This window comes from Cibotium barometz, chromosome 36, assembly GCF_041138505.1.
Source record: "Cibotium barometz isolate CiBa-2024 chromosome 36, ASM4113850v1, whole genome shotgun sequence".
Classification (NCBI taxonomy): domain Eukaryota; kingdom Viridiplantae; phylum Streptophyta; class Polypodiopsida; order Cyatheales; family Cibotiaceae; genus Cibotium; species Cibotium barometz.
The window spans coordinates 5,798,911-5,807,820 of NC_141081.1; positions in this window are offsets into that span (position 1 = coordinate 5,798,911).

Consider the following 8,910-nt stretch of genomic DNA (forward strand, 5'->3'; position numbering starts at 1 on the left):
AGGCATTGAGCCTTGTTGAACAGATCTACCCAAATACCATTGAAAGGATAAGCCTTTTCCCAAAATCCATATAGCATTGCTATCTCGATACAACCAATAAATTATGTTTTGCATTTTTGGAACAAAACCCAACTTTTCCATGACTTCTATAATGAAATCCCATTTGGCATGTATCAAAAACCCTAGCAATATCAACCTGTAAATAAGATCACATCCTACTTGGTATATTTTGCATACTCTATACCAACATAAACATTAGCAATGTTATATATTATTTGTCTACAAGGCACAAAACCATATTGTGCTAGAAGGATACCCTTATTCAAGATCTTTTAAAGGCAATTTAGTGATTATCTTAGTGATAAATTTATAAATCGCTCGCATCAAGGTAATAGGGAACCAATCAGAAAGTTTGTAACACAAATCCTTTTTGGCACTAGCCTTATCATCCCTTCTGCCAAGTAGAAGGCATGATGCTCAAATTCCAAGCCTCATTAATCATAAGCAAAAGTGACTCTTCAAGCATAGGCCAAAATTGCAAAAAGAACTCCACAGTCAATCCATCCCATCTTGGAGTCTTCCATTTACCAAGCACGTTTACTACCCTGTTTAGTTCCATAGTTGAAAACATGGACTCCAAATCAACTGCTTCATCCATATCTACAATGTTAGAAACATGAGACAGAAACCCTTTCAGAGCCTTTTGAATATTAGGAGTCATTGGGGCGGTGTTACAAAAACTTGTTGAAAATGCATAACACATTCATGCTCTAGCTGGTGTATATCTTGTGTCCAAGATATACATAGTTTTTGTCTCGAAACATGCAAGTTTTTGAAAAAAAGCTTTGGATGAGCAACCCTTATCCAAAAGGGATTTTTAGCGTGATCTAACTTGCCATTTCTACAATTTTCGATGGTCATTTTCGAGTATGACTGGTCTCTTCCAAAAGGGATTGGAAGCGAGTATGAGCATGCGAGTATGACTGGTCTCTTCCAAAAGGGATTGGAAGCGAGTATGAGCAACCCTTATCCAAAAGGGATTTTTAGCGTGATCTAACTTGCCATTTCTACAATTTTCGATGGTCATTGAGAGCTAATCCTCCTCTTGCTGGGATAGCATGCGAGTATGACTGGTCTCTTCCAAAAAGTGTAGCATATTCTTCAGTTGATATATGCATTGTATTTCTACCCCCAAATAACATTTGCCATATTCAATGATAACCATTTGCATACGGGCAGCAAAATGATACCATGCAATGTCTATGTATCATACATTTTAGCTATAACGTGTCAATGACATTAATAGTCATCTCCTAAAATAGTACATGCGAGAGATATGAATTGTTCACCCACTAGAAGTCATTTAGTGAGTAAGGAAGCCTCATCAAGAAGCATATCAAAGTGCAAACCCAACCAAACCGATGCATGATCAAAAAGGTTCAAAGAGTAATCAATCCACATACGACACAAAAAAGTGAACATGATCTGTATGTAAGAGGTACCAATGATCCAATCTTGCATGATAATCCGAATGCACATTATGGTGAAAAGTAAAACCTTTCTTATTAGGAGAAGTGGCTGTCCATAAACCTCTCAATCCAAGACATTTCTCTAGGCCACTTTCTCATAAGCAAGCATATGTGAATGACCTTGAGTATTGTCCTGAGGAGAAGGTGTTATGGCTCACCCTAACCCCCCTTGAAACACATCCAACAAGAGATTACCTGGTGAACCGCAACTATCATGAGGATCTTTCCAATGGCCGAGCTTGTAACCCTTAAGGTTTCCAAGCTCTACAACTCCTTCAGAAGCAATTCCACCACACCTCCCATGAGCACTATCACACCGCTGCGTTGTACTACGGGTACTTGTCCCTCCTCTCACCTCACATCACTCACACACACTCAATAGCATGCATTAGAGAGAGATTAGCAAGAGGATTAGAAAGAGCAAGACTCAATTGCACAATGGGAGAGTATGTTGTATTATGAGAGAAATTCACTTATATACATGGCCATAAGTGTTCACACTCATTTAAACTGCGGCCAGGCACTTTAGTCTCATAAGAGGCCTAATGCTATTACAATGACTACTCTCATAATATATCCATGAAGTACATCACTTGGGACTTCATCCTAACTTGCTACCGCATGCTCTTGAAGCAAGAGTCGCCTTAAGTATTTTGTCACACCATTATGGGCGCCCATTCAAGTTGTAGATTTAGACACCATTGCTTCATATCTTGAATGTATGACCCTTTGGTGTATCTACCTTGACTCCTTGATGTAAGATAATGGTGGTAGTTCTTGTTAACCCTATGAATGGGTTAACATTCCCCCCTTCCTGATGGTGATCGCATCCACATGATCGCGTTGAAGACCTTTGTGTGGGGAGAATTGACAAGCTTGATGTTGAGTGACGTTCAATGGTCCTTGTTCCTCTCTGGAAGGAATGAGAAGGGCTAGTTAGTGAATGAAAAGGTTACTGGTTTATTGGGAATTCCTAACGGGGTGGAGGGGTGGGGTTTTTTGCGAGTGATTGCATTTTTATATTTTTGTGAGCACTTTTTTTGGCTCACTTTATTTTTAGCAATCATAAGCAAGGTTACATGTGATTTATGTTAGTGGGAACGCTAAGAGATGTTAATAATGGGAGAGAAGACAGGGAAGGATCCGGAGGAACGTAGACATAATCATCAGAACGAGATGGTGATTCTCACTTCCTCGTTTGATTCATTGAAGCGACACTCATCATTTGAAGAAATCGGCCTTCCATGATGTCCCTTTGTGTAGTAGGATCCTTGTCAAATGTTGTTTAGTAGGACTTGTTTGCTTCTTCCCATGTGCTTTTTATGTTTTTATGTATACTTAAGTGCTCTTAGGAAGCAGATATACATGAAGTACAAGAAGTGAGTCATATAAACTCTTATTGAACTTCTCTGTGTTGATGTGTGTGTGTGTTTTTGGCTACCACCATGTGAGCAAGAGGCTCTTGTGGCTGCTCTCCTTTTTGAGAGAATAGGTTCTTCTTCACTTACGCTTCACATCCAGAGGGGTGAAAATAGCATTGTGAGTTTGTCTTTGATGTGCTTATAAGTCTCCATTGTAGACGTGGGAATTGATTCTTGAATTTTTGGCTTAAATGTTGTCGAGGTGGTAGGTAAGACTGTTGGTTGGTTACCATTGGGGTTGCTTGAACACACAAGCTCTTGTGTAGTTGCTGAATGCATGAGAGTGGTTGAGTGACTTGCTTGCTGTTGCTTGGGTTTCCATTCTTGTCGAACTTTAGGTGAAGCTGTTAGGGTTGAAGTCGATGGTGGTGAGGCTTTAAAGCTTCACGTTGTTAGACTTTGGCAACCATATGATGGTATTACTGTTATGGGCTGCCATACCTCCAAGAGGGAACTCAATGCATTCACCTAAAGAAAGAGCAATAGAACACAACTATCTTAGGGCAGCACTGACCAATGCTTCAAACTTGAGTCCCTTGAGGCCTCCAAGCTCACTTGTTAAGCTCCAAACCTCTAAGCTCCACCTCCACGCTGTCCTGTAGAGTCGCTCACATTGTCGCATAAGGCAATCACTCTCCCACACAAATATGAATCATACAAGCATAGAAGAGGCACAAATCATAGAATGCTCTCTCTCAATCTATCTCAAGACACAAAGAAGAGCTCTCAATAGCACAAAGGGGGATTGTATCTTTTCATTATGAGAAATTGCCTTATATACAATTGGCCCTTATTCACACTTGGGCGCCCAAAACTTACTTAACTAAGGCCTTGGGTGGCCAATATCTCATAATGTACAACTTTTATAGTGCTTTTTCATGACACTTATTAATGTCCTCAATTGGAGGAGCATACTTGTTAATCCAAAATAGGATTAACATCCCTTCCTACCTGATGTAGGTTATGTCCTCCTCAGAACCTGTTTTATTGAGGTCGAAAGACCTGGTCACTGAACTCATGACAGTAGAAGTTTCGGTGTGATTGAAGCTTTTTGAGGGTTCTTCTGAATGCTGAGTGGTGAACGCCAGAACCATGTGTCCACCATGTCCTCGAATGTGACATGCATGTATGTAGGAAGACACCGTAGAGACGATGATAATACAACATCATACCCCTGATGGTCCTTGATTCATGTGGAATTGTAGTTGTTTAGCTTCATATCCATCATATGGCTCTTTGGGTTGATCAATCAGGACCACGAGCAATTTTAAAAATCTAACACTGGCCCCACGATTGCTGGGTTTGGGGATACGGCGCCATGCTTGTATCCAAGTGAGCATCTGTTTTCTTTGCTCTTGTATGTTTGTAAAGGTTGTTGGCATGAAGATTGGGAAATTGTAACAGACATGCGATTCGTGCTGCTGGCCTCCTGAAACTCCACTGGAGTCCATCTTCTCTTTCGTGGCATGTATAATGGGTCAACTCATTGAGTTGGTGGCACACACATATAGACATGGTTGTCTTCTGGAATTGTTAAGAATTCCTTTCTCCAGTTCGGCTGTATTCCAAAATCTTATAACTTGGGATGTGCATCATCTGTGGGATGATAGTGTCATCGCCCCCTCGTGTGTGGACTAGGTGAGCTTTTCTCCACCTATGAAAGCAATAACTGATCATAAAGGTAACTATTCGGATTTCTAGCAGGCTGGCCAATTGTGGATTGGCTAATTTTGTCTGCCATGCCACATTAGACCACAATGTACCCTCTCCAGCCATAGAGAGTAGTTCTTCTAAATTTGGGCGAGGTGCTAGTAGAGAGTATGGTACATAATGCTGTTTTGTTGGTGTGACCTTGGAGTAGGCCTTGGGGAGAATTCTTCGAGTTGGCTCAAATGTTGTTATTTGCATTAACACCTTGAATATCAGCTTTGGCTTTAACAGTGGATTTCCAGTTCGAATGAAGCCTTCATATTCTGCACACCAGACAATGACTCCAAAACTGTATCATCAGTAAAAGCTTCAATATTATCGTGGGGGATAGTATGGCTTACCTCTTGAGGTTGCCATTGGGGAGACGGGTAAGGTGCTAGTATCTCGTCGGGGGTGAGAGGGTTAGTGGGAAAATCTATATGTTGAGGAATGAGAGTAGAAAAGATGCAGTCGGCTTGGGACTTGTTAGTAGGTGGGGCATTAGGACAGGGATTAAGTAGTTTACAACAAGCGACATCAGAATATACTAGAGTAGGTAAGTGGAGATGGAAGATGAAGATGGTGTCTCTTCTTGACTATGACCTGAACTAGGGGGTGGGTGGCTAGGTTTGTTTGTGAGATTTCATAAAATCTTGAAGGTCAGGGATATTCTCAGGATTTATGCTAGGATATTCAATATGGGTGGCATCAAAAGTGTAAAGTACACTGGTTAACATGGATTCTAAGTGTTTGTAGATATTAGAGTATAGTTTTAGAATTCCAAAAGGGTGATATAAAAAGAAGACTCACATAAGTTTAAATGCTAGTGAGTATTGTAGACTTGTAGCCACCCATGGCTTATAATCCATTGATAACTTTATGCTACCACCTCGTAGTTGGCCGGTGTCTTAGGAATATCATTTGAAAACAAACAGGTCTAATTTTTTGACAATGTTGTCCAGAATGTCAGAGTTTTATAGTACCCGACACTAACTACGAAGGTTTAACATAATATGATGTAATGGATAAAAGTAGATATCCTGTGGATTAGTTAATACTATGTCTCCCCGCAAAATTCCCATTATGATAGTGGGGTCAGCATCACGCTCAGTATTTTGTTTTATGAGGGTTAGTTCACCTAGGCCTAGGTCCTCATATAGATTTATATCGTATTGAAGCAAGGAGAGAGTTAGTGTAGACAAAAATAGAGTAAGAGTTTGAGGAGGGGCCCGAGGGGTTACTGGCAACTGACCTATCTCCGAGGCTCACTCAAGGAGTAGGCACATCTCATCCGTAGGCTCTTGTCTTTGACTGCGGTCCTGTATTGCTAATTGGCATTCCAATTCTTATAGACATGAGTCATTGGTGCTGAGGAGGTTTGATATGGTTGTTTTGCGGACCATCCGTGCAGCATCCAACTCCTCGAAGTGCCTCGTTGCATCCTCCTGGGGGCGGCACGTTTGGCAGTAGCCTCTCTTTCTTGAGCCTCTGTGATTCTCTGAAGTCTTTCCGCAGCCAGTCTTTGGCTGTCTTGTAACTGTTGAGTGACTTGTGCCATTGCCTCTCAGTGTGTTATCTCCATTCTTTGCATTTCAATTCAATTAGCACTAATGGTATCATTAAGAGCTATCACTTTCTCTGCATGTGCCTTGTTTGTTTGTCCTCTTTCTTGTTGTAAGTGAGTAGCCCTACTTTCTACTTCCTTCAAACTTGAGGATAACTACTGGATCTGGCTTTGCAACTCTTCTTCTTTGGCTGTGGACATGTGCTGGAGCTCTTGTACTTGCTGGGGCATGAATAACTGTGAGCTCATGGTTGGGTAACCTCCTTGTCTTTAATTCTCTGAACAATAGTTTGGCTTAGAACCAAATTATTACTTTCCAGTGACTTGTACCTGGTCTCTTGCTCCTCAGTGGCCTTCAAAATCTTCATGATTACATCTCGATGCATGGCCTCTGCTACTGTCAAGTGTTCCTTTAAGGTATGTACTTGTGTGTTTGACTCTTAAACTTGCTTCCAAAGTTAGTGTTACGATCGTGCAACATGTGTGCAGTGAGGAGATGGCAGCGCCATACACTTTGCTCCTGCTCCCATAGTGGTGCATTTGTGCTTGCGGCCCCTTCCAGTCCAGCATGCGGCAGGTTTAATAGTCCATCTAAACCTTCCATAGTTTCCTACATGAACTGTTCATAATCTATATATTTGCAGGAAGGACAGTTGGGGAAGTCTTTCTTCATCCTTAAAATGCCTCTTTTTCTCGGAGTGGATGTATCATCACCCCTTGGTCTTTTACCTGTGGTGTCAAGTGGTGCTGCCGGATCTTACACTCTGGAATTGATGTTGCTGTTTCAAGTTCTTGTGATTCTTTAGCCAACATTGGGATTGATGCTACTGTCTCTGGCTCCATCTCCGAAGGTGTGTCTGCCACGGTAGAATCCTTAATCGGGGACAGGTTTGTGAATATAAGCTGCGTTGGGCTCTGAGGAGGACTAATTTGCTGCATTTGTTCTTGAGTGCCTTGACTGACAGTGGCTTCTTGCAGTGTCAGTACTTCCTGATATGATCTAATCTCTTGTGCCAGCTCAGCCTCTATCCTTTGTGATTCCTTAGCCACATCAGGAATGATGCCTCTCATCTTCCTTTCTGTTTTCTTTTTCCTCCCTTTCTTTATCTCCTTCATTATGGCTTGTGTTTCTATGAGGACATCTCTATAACTGTCAGTGCTGGTTGCTCAAGAAGTAGTGCTAACTGCATCTGCTCTGCTCATTCAGGTTCTGGAAGGGTCCTCTTTGCCACACGGTTTAGGACCTGTGTCAGCAGGTAGGGGTTGCATATCTTGGACTGATGGGCCTTGTGGTAGTTTTCCATCTCCCGGTGTATGTAGGATGCCCAGTCCTCCTCCTTCTCTTCATGGACCTTTGCAATTCTGTTTAGTGGGACCCTATTATAGTGGTCCACTAGCTTCACCTGCATGATCAGCGACATTGCCCTGCATGCCTTCTCCGTGGCCTCATCCCGGATATTCTCATATTCAGCCCCATTGGAGTTATACAAGCTCTTCTTTAGCATAGCATCCAAGGGCATCTTGTTAAAGGCATGGGCATGTACCTAAACTGGTGGTGGGAGCTACAGAGCTTCATGGATTAGATCTTCTGTGATCAGGATCTGCTTTGTTGTGTCGACTTTCATTACTATGCCCCGCTTGGTAGCCTTGTCATAGGTTTTAATGTACTCGGCGCAAAGCTCCGTGTCGATGTTCTTGGGAAGAATCTATGCCATTATGCCTAGGCCCACTTTCTCAAGCTTTGCCTTTACTTCTATCTCTTCTAGGATTTGGAGGCACTCTGGGCTGTGATACTGAAGCACCACCTTTCCATGGGCCGTATGGATCTCCTTGCTGATGATGGCACCATGGAAGGCTTGGGCATATGGCCCCAAGTAATTCATCTTTGGTCCCCGCATCGGCTTCTTCTTCTAACTCACCGAGGAGCTTGTAGCACTGGCTTGTGTTACTGCGGGTGTCTCTACGGCTTCGAGGTCTGAGGTTGACATCTATACATGTAAAGAAAATCAGCTTCCAGACTAGTGGGGCAGGTACCACTCCTAAAAAAAATGGCAAGATGGTTAATTGAGATGAGAAGTGTGTTAGTGGTGGGAGCAATAAACAAGGTGTGTTAATTGAACATGTTAATTATGTAGCGTGAAATTGCAAGTTTTTGGTAGTTTCGTGAAACTGTAGGTCATGAGGAGGGATCCCGTGAGAGGGATTTCCATGAGAGTTAGAGATGTGAGAGTTAAAAGTGTGAGGGGGATTTCTGTGAGACGAAATCCCGTGAGAGTTAGAAACGTGAGAGTTAAAAGTGTGAAGGGGATTTCCATGAAACGGAATCCCGTGAGAGGGATTTCTATGAGATGGAATCCCGTGAGAGGGATTTCTATGAGACAGAATCCTGTGAGAGTTAGAAACATGAGAGTTAAAAGCGTGAAGGGGATTTCTATGAGACAGAATCCTATGAGAGTTAGAAACATGAGAGTTAAAAGCGTGAAGGGGATTTCTGTGAAAGGGAATCCCGTGAGAGGGATTTTTGTGAGAGTTAGAGACGTGAGAGTGAAAAGCATGAAGGGGATTTCCATGAAACGGAATCCCGTGAGAGTTATAGACGTGATAATTAAAGACGTGAAGGGGATTTCCGTGAAACGGAATCCCGTGAGAGTTAGAGATGTGAGAATTAAAGACGTGAAGGGGATTTCCGTGAAACAGAATCTCGTGA